This window comes from Lissotriton vulgaris, chromosome 4_1 (genome assembly GCF_964263255.1).
Source record: "Lissotriton vulgaris chromosome 4_1, aLisVul1.2, whole genome shotgun sequence".
NCBI lineage: Eukaryota > Metazoa > Chordata > Amphibia > Caudata > Salamandridae > Lissotriton > Lissotriton vulgaris.
Genome location: NC_141691.1, coordinates 55,525,135 through 55,542,376, shown reverse-complemented (window position 1 = coordinate 55,542,376; position 17,242 = coordinate 55,525,135). Strand labels below are relative to the sequence as shown.

Below are 17,242 nucleotides of genomic sequence, written 5' to 3'. Positions count from 1 at the left end.
TTGTGGTCCGCTCCTCTCCGCGGCCGTGTGATGGTGCTGCACGGCGGCGGGGGCGACCACAACGTCAGGGACCCAGCGGCGCGGTGAGTTGATGCTGCACGGCGTCTGGTCACAGAGCAGCGTGACCCCTCCTGAAGCCGATAATGATTTTGGTAAGGCCCCCGCTCCACTCCGGGAGCCGTCTCCTTTTGTGCGCCTCCTGGCGCTGTCAGCAGGAAGTGGGCGGTGAAGTGCACCGGGCAAGCTGGGAGTTGTGGTCCGCTCCTCTCTGCGGCCGTGTGATGGTGCTGCACGGCGGCGGGGGCGACCACAACGTCAGCGACCCAGCGGCGCGGTGAGTTGGTGCTGCACGGCGTCTGGTCACAGAGCAGCGTGACCCCTCCTGAAGCCGATAATGATTTTGGTAAGGCCCCCCTTAATAGTAATATAGACCTATGGGCCCCGATCCTAACCAGGGTCCTAAATGCGGCCATTAAATCAGGGCTACCACGCTCCTGGTCCACTGCATTGATCGTACCCATTTTCAAGAAAGGGTCCAGGGATGATCCTAAATGCTACAGGCCGATTTCGCTCATAGATGTCTCTGCCAAAATTTTGGGTCGATGATCTTAAATCGGCTCATGGAGTGGACTGAAGAACATCAAACTATAGCTGACATACAGTACGGGTTCAGAGCCGGCAAATCGACCAGTGACCAGTGCCTAAATTTGTATCTTTTAACAGCTAAATATACAAAAGCCAGTAAAGGCACGGTTTATATGGGATTCATGGACCTGGCCGCGGCCTTTGATAGTGTCAATAGGACTAAACTGTGGTTCATGATGCATAAGCTAAGTATTGAAGAGGGGTTGATAAATATCCTGAAAGAGCTGCATTGGAACACTACTGACAGGGTCCGTTTAAGCCCAGAGGGGGGGCGAACTGACCAATTCCTATGCTCAGGAGGAGTAAGGCAATGGTGCATACTAGCCCCTTTTCTCTTTTCACTCTACATCAATGCCTTAGAGAGTGCCCTCACCGCCCTAGATGTGGATTGCCACAAAGTAGGACCGCGTCAAATCCCAGTACTATTGTACGCGGATGACGCGGTCCTGCTGGCCCGGACCCAGAGGGCTTTACAACTTTTGGTGGATGGATTTGTTAAATTTATGACTGGCTTGGACCTATCTGTGAATTTAAATAAATCGTTTGTCATGGTGGCTGGCAAAAAACCAGCCAATAACTGTGTGTTCAAGATAGGGTCACATACCTTGGATAAAGTAAAGACTTTTCCCTACCTGGGCTTGCTATTTGATGGTAACATTCAGTTTAGCCAGCTGCTCGAGGAACATTGTACCAAGCTTGTCTCTTCGAATGGTGCCATATTATGCTTTGCCCGAAGTTTGGGGTGTTGGTGTCCAGAACAGATAACGGCACTATTTGGCTCAATTAGTACAGCTAAGGCCTTGTATGGTGCTGAGGTATGGGGTTTCAGGGACTGCACGCAACTGCAACAACAGGAAGATACATTTTTCCGCAGAATCCTGAAAATCCCACATACCATCCCTGCTGAAATTGCCCATGCCGAACTGGGGATGCCATACCTTTCAGACAATGCTATGCTGAGGCCAATCATGGCATGGACTAGAATTTGGACCAACCCGGAGGCAGCCCTGAGCAGGGAAAACGTGTTAGACTGCTTGCAGAGGGACAAGGGGCTACAAATTCCTTGGCTAAAATATGTGAAAGACTCTTTAGTGAACATTGACCAGTGCCAACTTTTTAATAATCCATCCTCGATCTCAAATAGTTGTAAACCAAGGGTGAAAAAATTGCTCTTAGAAAAATTATTCTGACAGAAGTGGTCTTGGCTCTGTAAAGAAATCAATAGCAGCTCACGACCTTGTAAGAAATGGGGTGGGAATGGAACCATATCTGTTTTTGATGTACAGCCAAAATGACCGATTTTTAATGTGCCGTTTTAGGCTCAATTGGTTACCTAACATTTTAGCCTATCCTGCTGGTTTTACTGTAACAATTGAGCAGAAGGGTGCCTGCGGCTGCGACAATAGGTCTCCGCAGGACACCCTTCATTTTGTACTTTTATGTTCATTTCATAGAAACCCTAGACGTTTGTTCTTGGTGGACATTCTTAGGAAACAGAAATTTCGCCATGCAAGAGCGGCATTGTTGTTCCTACAGAAAGCGAGTGATACCCATACTTTATGTGCCATTTTAAGCTTTTTAAAAGTAGCCGTAAGATTGAGGAACACAAGAAATGAATTTATCTTTGTAAATAATCAGACTCTCTTTATGAATTGTACCCTCTCTTTTTCAAAGTTTTTATTTACTAAAAGTTCACGAATGATATATAATGAAATTTTATTATGTAATGTGTTTTTATGAGGAATTTTATTCTTCGAAATAAAGATTTACTGAACTGACAATTACGTGCTGGTGTCACGGAACGGAAAGAACCGGCTCAAATTAAGCACTGAATTGGTGATACTATGATAGTGCGACCAGTACAGGTGATACTACCACAGCACGACCAGTGGCCGCGCCCAGTTGCCCTCCTCGGCTCTTCATCCTAGGACACGCATCACATGCTGTGGTGCGAGGTCCTTCGGTATTACCTGCTCAGACCTCAGCATTGCACCTCCCTGGCCTCGACGTCACTGCCACTCCCAGAACACTGGCACAGCCGACTGCTGGCACCGGAAATAAACCACAGCCAATAGTGAGCATGCCAATGTTTGCGCTGGCAAAGCACCCCATGCAGAGCTGCCAGGGTTCATGGTCCTGGCCACTGAGGAGGAAAAGGCGTGACCTTTGGTAACAGGAGAAGAGCCTTTAGGTAAGAAAGCTCCGGGAGAAATTAAGCTCTACCACGTCCAGCCACTTGGCCACAGGCAGCAGCCCGAACATGCAAGCGGTTTAGCTTCTGTTTATATTTCACGCTTTGCTCTATCTTGCATTCCCGCGATTGTGGGCTTTTTCGTTGCGTTTCCGTGTATGTGACGTTCAGTACACTAATAACCCTTGCAAGGGCGGTCGCGTCCAGATGTTTCTGTCGGCCTCGATTAAAGAGCTCTGGAGTCGAGGCTGAAGGCAATGTGACTCACATCACCTGTCACTGGGTCAGAAAGGTGTTCAAATACCGTGCCCATCCAATCCCTGGCCTCTCTGCTAAAGTGCTCAGAGCAGTGGTCATGTATTCCAGTTACAATTCAAATGATATGCAAATGTGGGTGACGGACAGTTGTCAAAATAGTGACAAAGCAAAGAATTAGAAAATGTAGCGCAGGAGATCCAGGACAGTGTAGGAGACACTGACAAGAAGAGAGGAGCGGTGAGGCTAAGACGGAGGAGACGTGGAGAGAAAGTGGGGAACAAGTCTAACAAAGTGGCCACAACGTGAGTGATTGAGGCTGCACTTTCCACCGGCTCAGTGCTGTTTATTCAATCTCATCATTTCAGAAATAAAACATTTGCAATATTATTTAAAACAAATATTGACCTTACTCGGTTCTCTTAAACAGCTAACAAGCATTGGCAAAGCTGGCTGCAGTAACAGAACGTGCAGGCAGGGCCGGACTGGGAACCAGAACCGGCCCTGGCAAAGTGCTCGGCCGCCCCCCCCCCCCCCCCCTCCGGGAGGAGGGGGAGGTGTGGCCGCGCTCTATGTGTGTAAGGGCCGGTTTTCGGCCGTTTTTGTTACAGGGCCGTTTTTGCAGCATAACGGCCCTGTAACAAAAACGGCCCCCAGGGGGCCAAAACCGGCCCCCAACCATGCGGCCCACCGGGGGATTTCCCGGTGCCCGCAACGGCCAGTCCGGGCCTGCGTGCAGGGGGCACCAAACCACTGGTCAGGTGGCACACCATAGACATCACAGACACGTGGCTGGCTTTAAGTCGCGCCCTAACCAGTTAGCCCCCCCCCCCCCCCTTGAGACCACCAATGTTTTCTTCCCGCTTACTCATGTCTGGTGCGGGGGCCGGGCTGTGTCCAGTCTCTTGGGCCTGAGGTGGACAGCGAGTGGGGCAAATGATGGACCGATGGGAGGTACCTGGGGGTGGAGGTGCCCCCATAAGTAGGGGGTCCTGGCATGATGGTTGAATGCCCTCCCCTCAGGAGACCCGCTGGAGTCCGTTCAATCAGATCGAGCCTGTTAAACGCGTCCCGCCTTTATTGAATAGCGCTTCGAGGCGCGTCATTTATTATTCTGCAGGACGCTTGCTGAAAAAGCATTTTGTCAATTTCCCGTTCAGGCCGTTATCGCAGCCTGAGGGGAGGGGGGATGCCCCCCCCCGCCCCCCCCCCCCCAAGAGGCGGCTGTTATCACACCCGCAGCATCCCCGCCGAAGCTCGGCCCTGACATATTAATAATCTCCTTGGAGACGGGATGCTGCGGCGTGGCCCCCGGGGGCCCCCGCAGGGCACCCGACCTCGGCGCCGACTGACAAGCGAGGCCCCCCATCCCCGCCGGGAGGGGGCGCCACCCCACCGAGGCGGCAGCCTTCAGTGGGTACCAGTAACAGGCGCCGAGGGGGGGGGGGGGGGATGAGAGGATGCTGCTGTCTGGAGGAGGGGCGCCAGGGATGGAGGGGGCGGCACCCCAGGGGTCGGGAGCACCCCACGACAGGAGACTACACCCCACGACAGGGGGCTACACCCCAGGGAGGGAGAGACCCCAGGACAGGGGGCGACACGACACTCCATGGGGTGGAGGGGATCCCAAGGGGGCTACACCCCAGGTCTGAAGGGGATCCCAGGACAGGGGACTGCACCCCACGACAGGGGGCTACACCCCAGGACTGAAGGGGATCCCAGGACAAGGGACTACACCCCAGGGGTGGAGGCTGAGAAGTGGCAGGGCAGGACCCCCCGCCCAACCAGTGCAGGCCTGGACCCAGACCTCGCAGGGCCCAGCAGGCGGGTGCACGGCCCAGCAGGCGGGTGCACGGCCCCGCCTTAGAGGGTCCAGAGAGAGATTACCCCTGTTAGGTTCGCCCCAGAACTTAAAAAGTTCGAATAGAAAGGCTCATTGCACTCGCTAATTGAATTCCGCGAGGGTGTGGCGCCTGGTGCAGCGGACAGCGCAACCTCCCGTCCCTCCGCCTCTCCTGACGAGATGCCCGGGGCCCGACCTGCCAGAGGGGCCACACAGGTCTCCCCGCCCCCCACTTGCTGGTGCGGTGAGGGCCCCCCCCCCCCCCCCCCGCCTCCGAGGCACACCCCAACCTCACGCCTCATTAACACATCACGGACAGCACCTGCCCTTCGAGACAAACCCAAACCTTTCATCTTTTGTGCTGAGAGAGCTCGGGAGACAAGACCCCCGCCTTCGGGGCAAGGGGGGGCGAGTCCTCTAACGAGCGGCGGTGCAGAGCATCAATGTGCGGGCTGCAGCCCTTCCAGTGCTTGCCAGCGCCGTCTGCAGCCGGGGGGGGGGGGGGGGGGGGAGGGCACGGGCACTGCCACCCTGCCAATTTATTTATTTATTTATGACATTTAATTAAGCGCGAACAAATGCCCGTGGGCGTCTCGGCGCTGAGATATCTGCGAATAATTCTCCTACTGCCAGGGTAGATCTAGTGTTACTGGTTGAACAGCCAGGTCTTTAGCAGTTTGCGGAAGGTCCAAAGTGAAGGGCTGGTTTTTATTGACTGGGGTAAGGTGTTCCATAGTTTCGGAGCCGAGACCAAGAACCTCCGATCACCCCAGGAAACAGTTTTGGTGCGGGGAATCACTAGATCATTTAGAGTGGAGGAACGAAGAGATCTAGATGGACAGTAGGGAATCAGTTCTTTGAAAAAGGAGGGTCCTTAATTATGCAGAGACTTGTACACAATGCAAAGAGTTTTAAACTTAATCCTGCTTCTGATAGGAAGCCAGTGTAAGTTTCTGATGGTGTCGGTTGCGGACTTATGTTTGGGAATTCTGGCCAAGAGTTTAGCTGCTGAGTTTTGGACGGTTTGCATTTTGTTGATGACCCTTACCTGAGCATTTGCTAACAGAGCGTTACAGTAGTCCAGAGTGGACATCACTAGAGAGGTCACCAGGGTTTTTCCGGCGGTTTCAATGTACAGGCTGCAGCACTTCCTGTACTTGCCAGCGCCGTCTGCAGCGGGGGGCACTGCCACCCTGCCAATGTACAGGCTGCAGCCCTTCCTGTGCTTGCCAGCGCCGTCTGCCACTATCTGCACTGGGACCCAACTCAGTCCGGCCAATGGGCAGTGCAAGGGGCGCTTGTTCCATGCCTCGCGGGGCCGCAAAGTACAGGAGGCCTGGTGGGCACAGTGCGGGGCGTACGGTGCCAATGTGCCCACTCTCCTCCGGCACAGGGGGCGTGCATGGTATAACCTCGAAGCGCCTGGTAGGCATATGTAGGCGCTAGAGAACAACAGGTCAGAGGGGGGCAGAAGCGCATGTGAGGTACACCCATGTACCACTCAGGGGGCATATGGAGGAGCCCGGGCACTTGAGTGGACACGACGGAGGGAGACAGGAGTGAGGGTCCCCTCACTCACGAGGAGAGAACAGTCAAGGCGAACACTGGCCAGGCCGGGGTGCGCCTCTTCCGCCAGGTGTAAGAGTGGGGGCAGTACAGAAACCCACTGAGCTACCTTCGGACCGTGTTGTGTGCACACATGGCGAGTCTGGGACAAGCCCCCGCTGTGACACACGAGCGGGTCACCAAAGGAACACACTGCGGCTCCCAGCGGCTCCTGGATGTCAGTCAACAGTACGTGTGATTCTGGACAAACGCCAACCCCTCAGATCCCAAAGTGAATGTGTCATCAACGCTACAGCGTGGTGTCAACTGCACCCTACGCAGGACACAAAGGGCCCGTCTCCAAGGGGTGCCACAACACAACTTAACACAGACCGACCTTGAGGTGCTGCTAAGGGGAGTGAAACCACAAAACACACACAGATCTCAAGAATAGTCAGCAAAGCATCTGAAAACATTGGTTGCGGGTTGAACAGAAGATCCGCCTTTGAGCTTCCTTGTATCACCACAAAGAAATGCATGTAACAAGGCTGCTTGAAAGGAACCCCACAAATACAGAGATTGGCACCTCACCCCACCATACAAGAAATAATATATAATTATATATATATATATATATATATATACATATACATACAATTACCACTCAAAGGTGCATCCAGGCACCGAAAAGACAGACCCCTTTTTAGGTCTCGCCTGCCGATACGCTTGCGCATTCGAGCTGGCGAGAGATATAGGGGCTTATCCAGAGTTTAACCAAAGTGGCGATTGGATGCAGTGCACGTGCGCTTTTAGGTCAATGCGCAAGCGCAATGAGTTAAAATGCGCGTGCACAGCATCAAATCGCCAGCCATCTGTTCCCCATCTTGGTGCCGCCAGCAGCTCTTCCCGCTCCGCTCCGCCCCCTGCTGCATCAAAGCGTGCGCTCTGACTCAGCCCGTTCTCCTCCCCTTTTAGTTTCACGGCCGCCAGGAAAAAAAAAACTGTGAACATACCGCAGTTTCCTCTGCTCTGTCATTGTGTCCTAACATCCCACGCACTTGTGCCTGCATGTAAAATCAATCATCTCGCTGACGTAGAAGAGACCCTTAACACACCTGCTTTGGCCTTAAAAGATCACACCCGTTTTATGTCCCGGTCCCCTTTTTACTCACAATCACAGGATGGGGCACCAGCTCAATTATTGCTTCTTAATAAGACTGCAAGTGCGCTAAAAATGCCAAATTCTCAGTTCGCATATGAAAGGACCGATTCCCAGGGTTCTTGGCCAGCATCTGTGTTTGCAGTTACTGCTCGTTTCTCGTACCCGAATCACAATCCTTCCCTTTGAAGCCCAGCAGCGAGTGTTGTTGTTATCACTAGTGCAGCAGGTGCAGTGACACCGACGCAGAGTGGTTAGCAACTCCCGCTGCAGCCCCGTCCTTGCTGCATTTTAGTACCCACATGGTGGGCAAGTGTTACCCTTTTCTTTGGTTGCATAAGGTAGCATGGAACTTAAGTTGTGCTTGCGCGCTTCTGGTGTTCTGGAAATGGACACTCGTGTACTAGCTATGCGCTTTAGACGTGTTTTCATTCATTCCAGTATTTTGCACTAAATGCAGGTGCCCTGTCAACTTGCCAACGCTGAAAAACGGAGTGCTGTAGTGGGCTTGACTTGCACAACACCGCACCTCATGGCTCACACGCGCGATCTTGTGCAAATGCATCCTATAATCCACACACTGGTTCAAGAGCAGTTGGAAGTATTTCAAGGCATTACAGGTACATGATGTGGTTCACGCTGTTCTAAATCTTCTCCATGTTTTTTTTGGTCATTGGTGGTAAACCTGTGCCAAAAGAAATCATTTTTGTGTTTTAAAATGAAATTTTTCAATGAGCAACCAAACAAGTCGTCTTACAAGTGCACCTGCAACCAGCGGCACGAGTGTCCTTCCTGTGTCGACTTGTAGTTAGTTTGCGCGCGAGGAGCGGCCACCTAGTCCTCACTCTAACACAATAACTGCCTCTTTTAACATATACACTGGAGGATGTGTCTACTGTTTTTTTACTCGGGGGAAACAGCGGTTCTACTGCGTTTACCTCTAACCCGCTGTATTTAGCCGACATGTTGTGGGAGTATTCATTTTGGGCGTTAATGTTCAACGCTGCATTAACCGCTTTTCAGGACTACAGGTGGGAGCACACCTATGGTAAATGGATAATTACATTACAACAGTGACATTTTCACCGACACTTATTTGGATCCGTCAAATAAACAAACGTGGATTTTGTTTTTTACTTTTCTTCAGTCAGCGCTAGGAGTGTGCACATTTCAGCGAGTTAGAAAAGACAAATGCTTCCATGGGTTGTTTGAACAATCTGCTCGCGTATGAGCTTTTAAACATTGTAGCATTCCGTCATTTGTATGGGGGCTTGCAGCGAGTTTCCAATACACAATGCTTCCCTGGCATTCCCTGTCTGAACATAGCCAGCTCAGGTATGTGATGTAAAATTGCAGCATTGTAGCCGGCATGATTTAAGATTCTGAACTGGGAACTGCCACTCTCGCTTAATAAATTAGACTCCAAACATTTGTTCTCTTGTGCCTTCAACATGATAAGCCGGCTCGGCAGTGAACTTGCGAAGTAGACAAACTCGTTTGGTTCAATTCTATGCGAGGGACACTGACTTTAGGAACAGAATGGAACAGATTAGGCGACGCTTACTTACAGGGGAAAACTAAACCTGAACCTTTACTAATGCTATAGATGTAACATTTGCTAATTTTATAACTATTGCCATTTCTAATAACAAAATTAATACTTTTATATTTTGAAAAACAAACAAAAATTTAAAAATATTTACATTTTCCACACAAAAAGCTCAAACTTTTTTATTTTAGCAAAAAAAAAAAAAATAAACAAACATTTTCAACACCAAAAACTCAAACTTTTCTATTGCGAGACCTATTGCGTTTCCAATGCTTGTTCTTCGCTGATACTGCCGGTCGCAGGGGTGTTTTTATTAAACCATTTTCAAAGTGCAAATCTTGCACATATGACGCATTATGGGTCACTGCATATTTTCACAAATACGTCATTTGATTAGATGCTTATGGGTCTCTTTTATTTAACTATCACAATATGTAAATATTATCGTAAGTAATTGCTTCACAATTGAAATACGGTGGAAAAGATAATAAATGTTATAAAATGACACACATTGGCTACAAGTACAGCAACACTTGAGAGTCAGAGTCTATCTTTACAACTTTAAACCTTAATATATATTCTTATACACCTATATCCTTTCTATGCCGTTATGTATCTATATATTTATTAATTTACACCTACTGAAGAATAAGAAAAAACACATTTGGCTCGGTCCAATGCACTACTCTGTCTCACTCAATACCTCGCTCAATATATTGCATTGTAATTGCATTTATATAGCAGTTACTACCCCTGACGAGGCGTCAAAGCGCTTCTTTATCCTCTACCTCAATTCTCTGACTCATCTCAAACCTTATTCTACTGCTATGATGCCCAAAGTAACCCTATCTAGACTCGTGCCTCCTCTGCCCCTCCTGGTTTCACCTGAAAGTTCATTTCGACTGTGGTCTCTCTGGTACCCCTCCTATCCCGCCATGATCCCATTCAATCCAACGAACAGGCCGCATTTCCACCTCAAAAGAGCTCATATTCTCCCATACTAATCCACCACTAATCCTTTGGGTTCTGAGTAGCGTGCTACTTGCCGAAAAGTGCTTTGATGCCTCGTTAGGGGCAATACGCGCTATATAAATACAATAACAATGAGGGGCGCAGAGTTAATGTGACCCCCCTCCTGCCCAAACATCCACAAGGGGCCCCCTCGCCTGAACCTGGCCTACAGAGACAGAACGGGACAGGGGTGCGACCTATACAGTGGGGCACCCCCCCCTCCCCCCCCCCCCTTATATCCTGCATGTGCAGCTAAATCCGTGCCGCTGCTGGGATCCGCCTTCCCTCCACCCTGTGGGCGGCCGAGGAAGCACAAACGACCCTGGCACCAACACAGCGGGTAACCTACAGGAGGGCAAACAAACCAGCCTAAAACCGGACACACAGCCAGGGGAGACAACAACCACAGCGCCTGCTGGCTGCATCCCATGCCCAGGGAACACTGACGGAGACTGCACCTCTGCCAATGCCACCCTCAGCATGGCAAGGTACCCTCCTGCAGACTGCCCCTCAGCCAGGCTATGCCACCCTCGGCATGCCAAGGTACCCTCCTGCAGACTGCCCCATAGCCAATCTACGCCACCCTTAGCATGCCATGGTACCCTCATGCAGACTGCACCTGTCTGGCTATGCCACCCTCAGAATGCCTGGGTACCCTCCTGCAGGCTGCCCCTCAGCCGTGCGGTGCCACCCTCAGCATGCCAGGGTACACCCCTGCAGACTGCCCCTAGGGCACGCTGTGCAACCCTCAGCACGCCTGGGTACCCTCCTGCAGGCTGCCCCTCAGCCGTGCTGTGCCACCCTCAGCATGCCAGGCTACCCTCCTGCAGACTGCCCCTAGGGCACGCTGTGCCACCCTCAGCATACCAAGGTACCCTCCTTCATACTGCCCCTTAGGCAGGCTATGCCACTATCAGCATGCCAAGGTACCCTCCTTCAGACTGCCCCTTCGGCAGGCAATGCCACCCTCATCATGCCAAGGTAACCTCCTTCAGAATGCCCCTTCGGCAGGCTATGCCACCCTCAGCATGCCAGGGTACCCTCCTTCAGTCTGCCCATAGCCACGCTATGCCAGCTCTGTCCCTCAGCATGCCAAGGTACCCTCCTTCAGATACCTCTCAGCCAGACTATGCCACCCTCAGCATGCCAAGGTACCCTCCTTCAGATACCTCTCAGCCAGACTATGCCACCATCAGCATGCCAGGGTACCCTCCTGCCAGTCTGCACGTCCAGGGTCCTCAACTGGTGCCCACCTCGAGGTCACCCGCAGCATGCCCAGGCTACCCCGAGTGAATGTGTAGATGCGCGCCCCCACCCTCTATATGTACCACCCATCGACGTGAACCTACAGGCCATAGAATAACGCCACCCACACGCGACTACTGGGGAACAACGCGGATCAAATAGCGCTTAGAGGCCGAAAAACCCAAGCACAGAAAAGAGGCGCAACAGGGACTCCTTTCATCGCCTCATTGATGGTGAAAGACTGAGCCCGGCACCGAGCCCAGCATCTTTCCACAGCTCTCGCACAAACCAATTTGCAGTTTCCCAACCCCCCCCCCTGCCCATAATGAAATCCAGTCTGTAGACGCTACCCCCCCCCCCCCCCCCCCTGCCGCCCGCCGGGAGGAAGAGACATCTGATGTGATAAAGATTAATGAACAGGAAGCAGACGATGTGCTGTGAGCATGAGAGACACTGCAGGGCAGTGAGGCTTTCCTGCCGCTCACTGCCCTCTGGGCTGGGCAGGGCCACTAAAGGCTTCTTGGCGCTACATGAACCGCAACACAGGTTGGCAAGTGTGCAGAATAACATTTGGCGCCTGGTCGGCATACAGCGCCTTCTCTCCCGTTGCCAGCACTATTCGTTTTGTTGTGATGAAAGTGCTGTGCAAATGGAGTTGTGCGCACAGACGCGTGCATTTACGCACACTAACGTGCATCTGAGGTGGGGCATGCAGTACGTTAAAATGGCGCTAGAGTCCCGCATGCGAGCGGGCAAAGAACGAATGTGCATATATCTCCACGGAGCCAGCTGCCAGCGCCGAGAGGCGGCTGTGGGTGGCACGGGGCGCTATACAAGCACTAACGTACCATATCAGTTCCACATCTTCACTGCGCATGTCGGGAGCACTGGGCGCTATATGGGTACCAAACACACTCGTTCAGTGCCAAGAGGCGGCTGCCGTTGACGCTGTGCGCTATATGGGTGCCAGATGCACCAACTTGTCCCATATCTGTATATGGCGCGCGCCAGCAGCACCACAACACAACTCCAGTGTCCAACCCAGCGCCAAGAAGCGGCTGCCGGTGGCTCTAGGTGCTATAGCATTCTATTATATAGCGCGTAGTACTGTGCTTCGAGAGCTATTGGGGGCTATGGTAGTGAGATGGTATGGTTGGTGCTTGTATAGCGCCCGTGCCACCCACAGCCGCCTCTCGGCGCTGGTTGTTGGAGATTGTTGTATTTTGGCGCCGGAGTGTTGCTAACAATAGTAGTGGGGCGGAGGCGGGGCACCAGCCCCCCCCCCCCCTCCTCCCGCAGGAAGCCCAACCGGAAGTAGACTTGAGCTGATGCAAGAGGCCGGCGGGTTACAGCAGGGAGAGCTGCTTTACTACCAGGGAGGGTGATGCAACACCAGGGGAGGGTGCCAGGGTGAAACTAACACACTACACCTCCACCCACTCACGGTGCCACACTACACACCAGGGGGAGGGGTGCTAGGGCCAAACTCAAACACTACACACCACCATCTCAGGGTGCCACACTACACACCAGGGGGAGGGGGGCCAGGACCAAACTCACACTCCACTCCACCATCTCACGGTGCCACACTACACACCAGGGGGAGGGGGGCCAGGACCAAACTCAAACACTACACTCCACCCACTCACGGTGCCACACTACACACCAGGGGGAGGGGGGCCAGGACCAAACTCACACTACACTCCACCATCTCACGGTGCCACACTACACACCAGGGGGAGGGGGGCCAGGACCAAACTCACACTCCACTCCACCCACTCACGGTGCCACACTACACACCAGGGGGAGGGGGGCCAGGACCAAACTCACACTACACTCCACCATCTCACGGTGCCACACTACACACCAGGGGGAGGGGGGCCAGGACCAAACTCACACTCCACTCCACCCACTCACGGTGCCACACTACACACCAGGGGGAGGGGGGCCAGGACCAAACTCACACTCCACTCCACCCACTCACGGTGCCACACTACACACCAGGGGGAGGGGTGCTAGGGCCAAACTCAAACACTACACACCACCCTCTCACGGTGCCACACTACACACCAGGGGGAGGGGTGCCAGGACCAAACTCACACACTACACACCACCCTCTCACGGTGCCACACTACACACCAGGGGGAGGGGTGCCAGGGTAAAACTAACACACTACACACCACCCACTCACGGTGCCAGACTACACACCAGGGGGAGGGGTGCTAGGGCCAAACTCACACTACACTCCACCCTCTCACGGTGCCACACTACACACCAGGGGGAGGGGTGCTAGTGCCAAACTCAAACACTACACACCACCCTCTCACGGTGCCACACTACACACCAGGGGGCGGGGTGCCAGGACCAAACTCACACTACACACCACCCTCTCACGGTGCCACACTACACACCAGGGGGAGGGGTGCTAGGGCCAAACTCAAACACTCCACCCACACACTGCCCTTGTAAGGTGCCAGACCACACATCACCCCCTACAACACCAGGGGAGTGAATACCTGTACACACGCCACCCCCCAGACTACACAACATCCGTGGAGTGATGCCGTGGTGCCAGGGCAAAGGTGCCAGCAAAGGTGCCAGCATACTTACAACCCCCGTGGAGGTGAAGTCACCACAATGGAGCAACCAGTGGCACAAAGTACCACACTATCCATTGAAGACACCGCAGTGTGTACAAGGCCACTGCAGCAGAGAAGGCAGTGCCACACTGCACAACACCCCACGGTGCCAGACTGCACCTCACCAGGGAGGTGAGGCCACCGCACTCGTGCAAGCAGTGGTACACAGTGCCACACTATCCATCGAAGACACAGCAGTGTACAAGGCCACTGCAGCAGAGAAGGCAGTGCCACACTGCACAACACCCCACGGTGCCAGACTGCACCTCACCAGGGAGGTGAGGCCACCGCACTCGTGCAAGCAGTGGTACACAGTGCCACACTATCCATCGAAGACACAGCAGTGTACAAGGCCACTGTAGCAGAGAAGGCAGTGCCACACTGCACAACACCCCACGGTGCCAGACTGCACCTCACCAGGGAGGTGAGGCCACCGCACTCGTGCAAGCAGTGGTACACAGTGCCACACTATCCATCGAAGACACAGCAGTGTACAAGGCCACTGCAGCAGAGAAGGCAGTGCCACACTGCACAACACCCCACGGTGCCAGACTGCACCTCACCAGGGAGGTGAGGCCACCGCACTCGTGCAAACAGAGGTACAGACCGCAGTGCCACACTACACAACACCCCAACTCCAAGGGAGGCTGCGAGCACCAGTGCCCCTTTAACAACACACTAAGGGCACTGTTCCCCCCACCCTGCCACAGGCGGGAGGAGGCCTCAGCACACTGGCAGCGGTGCCAGGCTGGTACAGCAGTGTGCCAGTCACCCTGTGACACCGGAGGGCCGGTGGTGGGACTCCTGGTGGGCACACGCCCCACTGTCACTGGGATCCCCTACAGCGCACGCCCAGTGCACCAGTCCTACATGTAGTGCCCATCTCACCAGGGGTGCCCGCTCAGACCATCCCAGCCCTCTGCTGGCACTGCTGCCCACTCGTAGGGTCGCTGCCCCCTCAATGAACACCTCCAGGTCCTGCTGCTGCCAGTTCCGATCAGACTTCACCGGTCCCGGGGGTTCACAGCATTGTAAATTGTTGTGTCTTGTAAAGCGCACTGCTACCCGGAGGCCTCGTAGCGCTATAGACCGCTGGGGAACCCGTCCTGGCTTTCCCTGTGAGATAGTCCCTCCTGGGGGTCTCCAAGGTGAAACCAGGCATCCCCGGCGTTTGTGTGGGGCCGTTGTGGAGATGAGGCAAGCTAATGCCCAGAGTTGCCGAGTGTGCTCCCTGGTCGGAGTAGGCACCGATGCGAGAATTAGCAGTCCGCTGATCCTGGTCCAAGACCCTGCCGCGTCGGGAATCGAACCCTGGTCCCGGGCCGTTCTCTGCACTCGGGTCTGCCGCCTCTAACCAGTGAGCCACACCTCTCCACTTCCCTCATGTGATCTTGTGCAAAGAGATCCTCCACAGGGGGTCGTGGCAGACTCCACATGTGACCCTCGACACCCGCCGCCACCTAACCTGCTCTGGCGCCCCTGGCACACCGTGTGATCCATGGCAGTATCCATTGACCCACACCCCCCAGCTGGAGCCCAGCGCCCCCTGGCACACGGTGTGATCCATGGCAGTATCCATTGACCCACACCCCCCTGCTGGAGCCCGGCGCCCCCTGGCACACCGTGTGATCCATGGCAGTATCCATTGACCCACACCCCCCTGCTGGAGCCCGGCGCCCCCTGGCACACGGTGTGATCCATGGCAGTATCCATTGACCCACACCCCCCAGCTGGAGCCCAGCGCCCCCTGGCACACGGTGTGATCCATGGCAGTATCCATTGACCCACACCCCCCAGCTGGAGCCCAGCGCCCCCTGGCACACGGTGTGATCCATGGCAGTATCCATTGACCCACACCCCCAGCTGGAGCCCAGCGCCCCCTGGCACACGGTGTGATCCATGGCAGTATCCATTGACCCACACCCCCCTGCTGGAGCCCGGCGCCCCCTGGCACACAGTGTGATCCTGGGCAGGATTACCCTTAATTCATACCAGCTCCTCGGGCACACCCGGGGTGATCATGGGCAGCATGGTGCCCCCCCCCCCTCCTCTCCCCCCCCCCCATCCCCCTGCTTCTCTCTGACATGCGGTGGGTGTTGGGAACCCCTCGGCCCGCGCCCCGCCCCCTCCGTCACTCACCGGTGCTCGTGAACCGCGCGTGCGTGCGCTCGCTGGCGGCTGGAGGGGCGCGAGGGCAGTCTCTGGGCACGAGGCGCCGAGTCCGGAGCGCGAGACGGAGCCTGTCCTCGTGGCCGTGCGCGAACCGCTGCACGGGTGCTTCCGTCACAGAGTCTGAGCGCGCGCTGCCCACGTCTGTCTCCTGCCGCCTCTACTTCCAACTGCCGTTGCTGTCGCAGCGCGAGGAGCTTTCATACCCGTGGGCGGGGCAGTGCCCTCGCGAGCGGGAACAGTGTCAAAAACGGGCGTGACGTCACGGACGAGCGTCTCTCACAACACAAGGAAATGTACACAGAGCGCGAGCTCCATAACTACGCACTCTCTCTCGCAGGGCTGGCGGGCGCGCGCCACCTCCCCTGGGCCTCAGGCCCTCAGCCCCTCCTCGTGCAGCCTTCAAACTCAAATAACCCCTGCCCCACCCCCGCCTGCTCTTCTTTCAAGTTTGGAGACTTATTAGGACAGCAGAGAGAACTAACTACCATTTGTATGACGTCACAGGAAGTGATGTCATATAACTTTTAACACAAATGATAAAATGAAAAGAGACTTCAAATGAAACGACAGCAAGCTACCCGTAAATAGAATACAACAATACCACACCTTGAAGTAGATGGAAGTTGCAGAAGTTGATGAGCAGCAGTCTGATGTGTGAGGGGCCTCCATCAACTGGTGAGGCCTGGAGCAGGGCTTCTACTGGAGCAGGGCTGTTTTTAGATGTTTCTGGAGCTCCTGCACAGCAGAAGATAAGGAATCTATACGGTATATGGTTAATTAAACCCATCACAATGTGCAATACTGATAAAAGATGCTCAAATGTATAAAATGAAGCACAATACTAGGACAAAATAAAAGAGCCAGATAAATATAGTAAATACATGAATATAGAATGATTAGACAAGTGCCTTCAAGTCCTGGCAGCAAATTGCTTACGTCTGGTGACTTTGATAAAATACTGGTGTTAGCAGGTAATTGTTCCTTAAAT

At 54.0% G+C, this 17,242-nt stretch overlaps 1 protein-coding gene across 1 annotated transcript in view; it reads right to left on the bottom strand.

Annotated features, from left to right (window-relative positions):
* SLC7A3 (solute carrier family 7 member 3) overlaps positions 1-16,477 on the bottom strand; it is a 49,167-nt gene extending 32,690 nt beyond the window's left edge. The window contains exon 1 of the mRNA XM_086918294.1: positions 16,222-16,477. The gene's annotated coding sequence lies outside the window, so the exon portion shown is untranslated. The remainder of the gene's footprint in view (positions 1-16,221) is intronic.
* Positions 16,478-17,242: the final 765 nt, after the last annotated feature.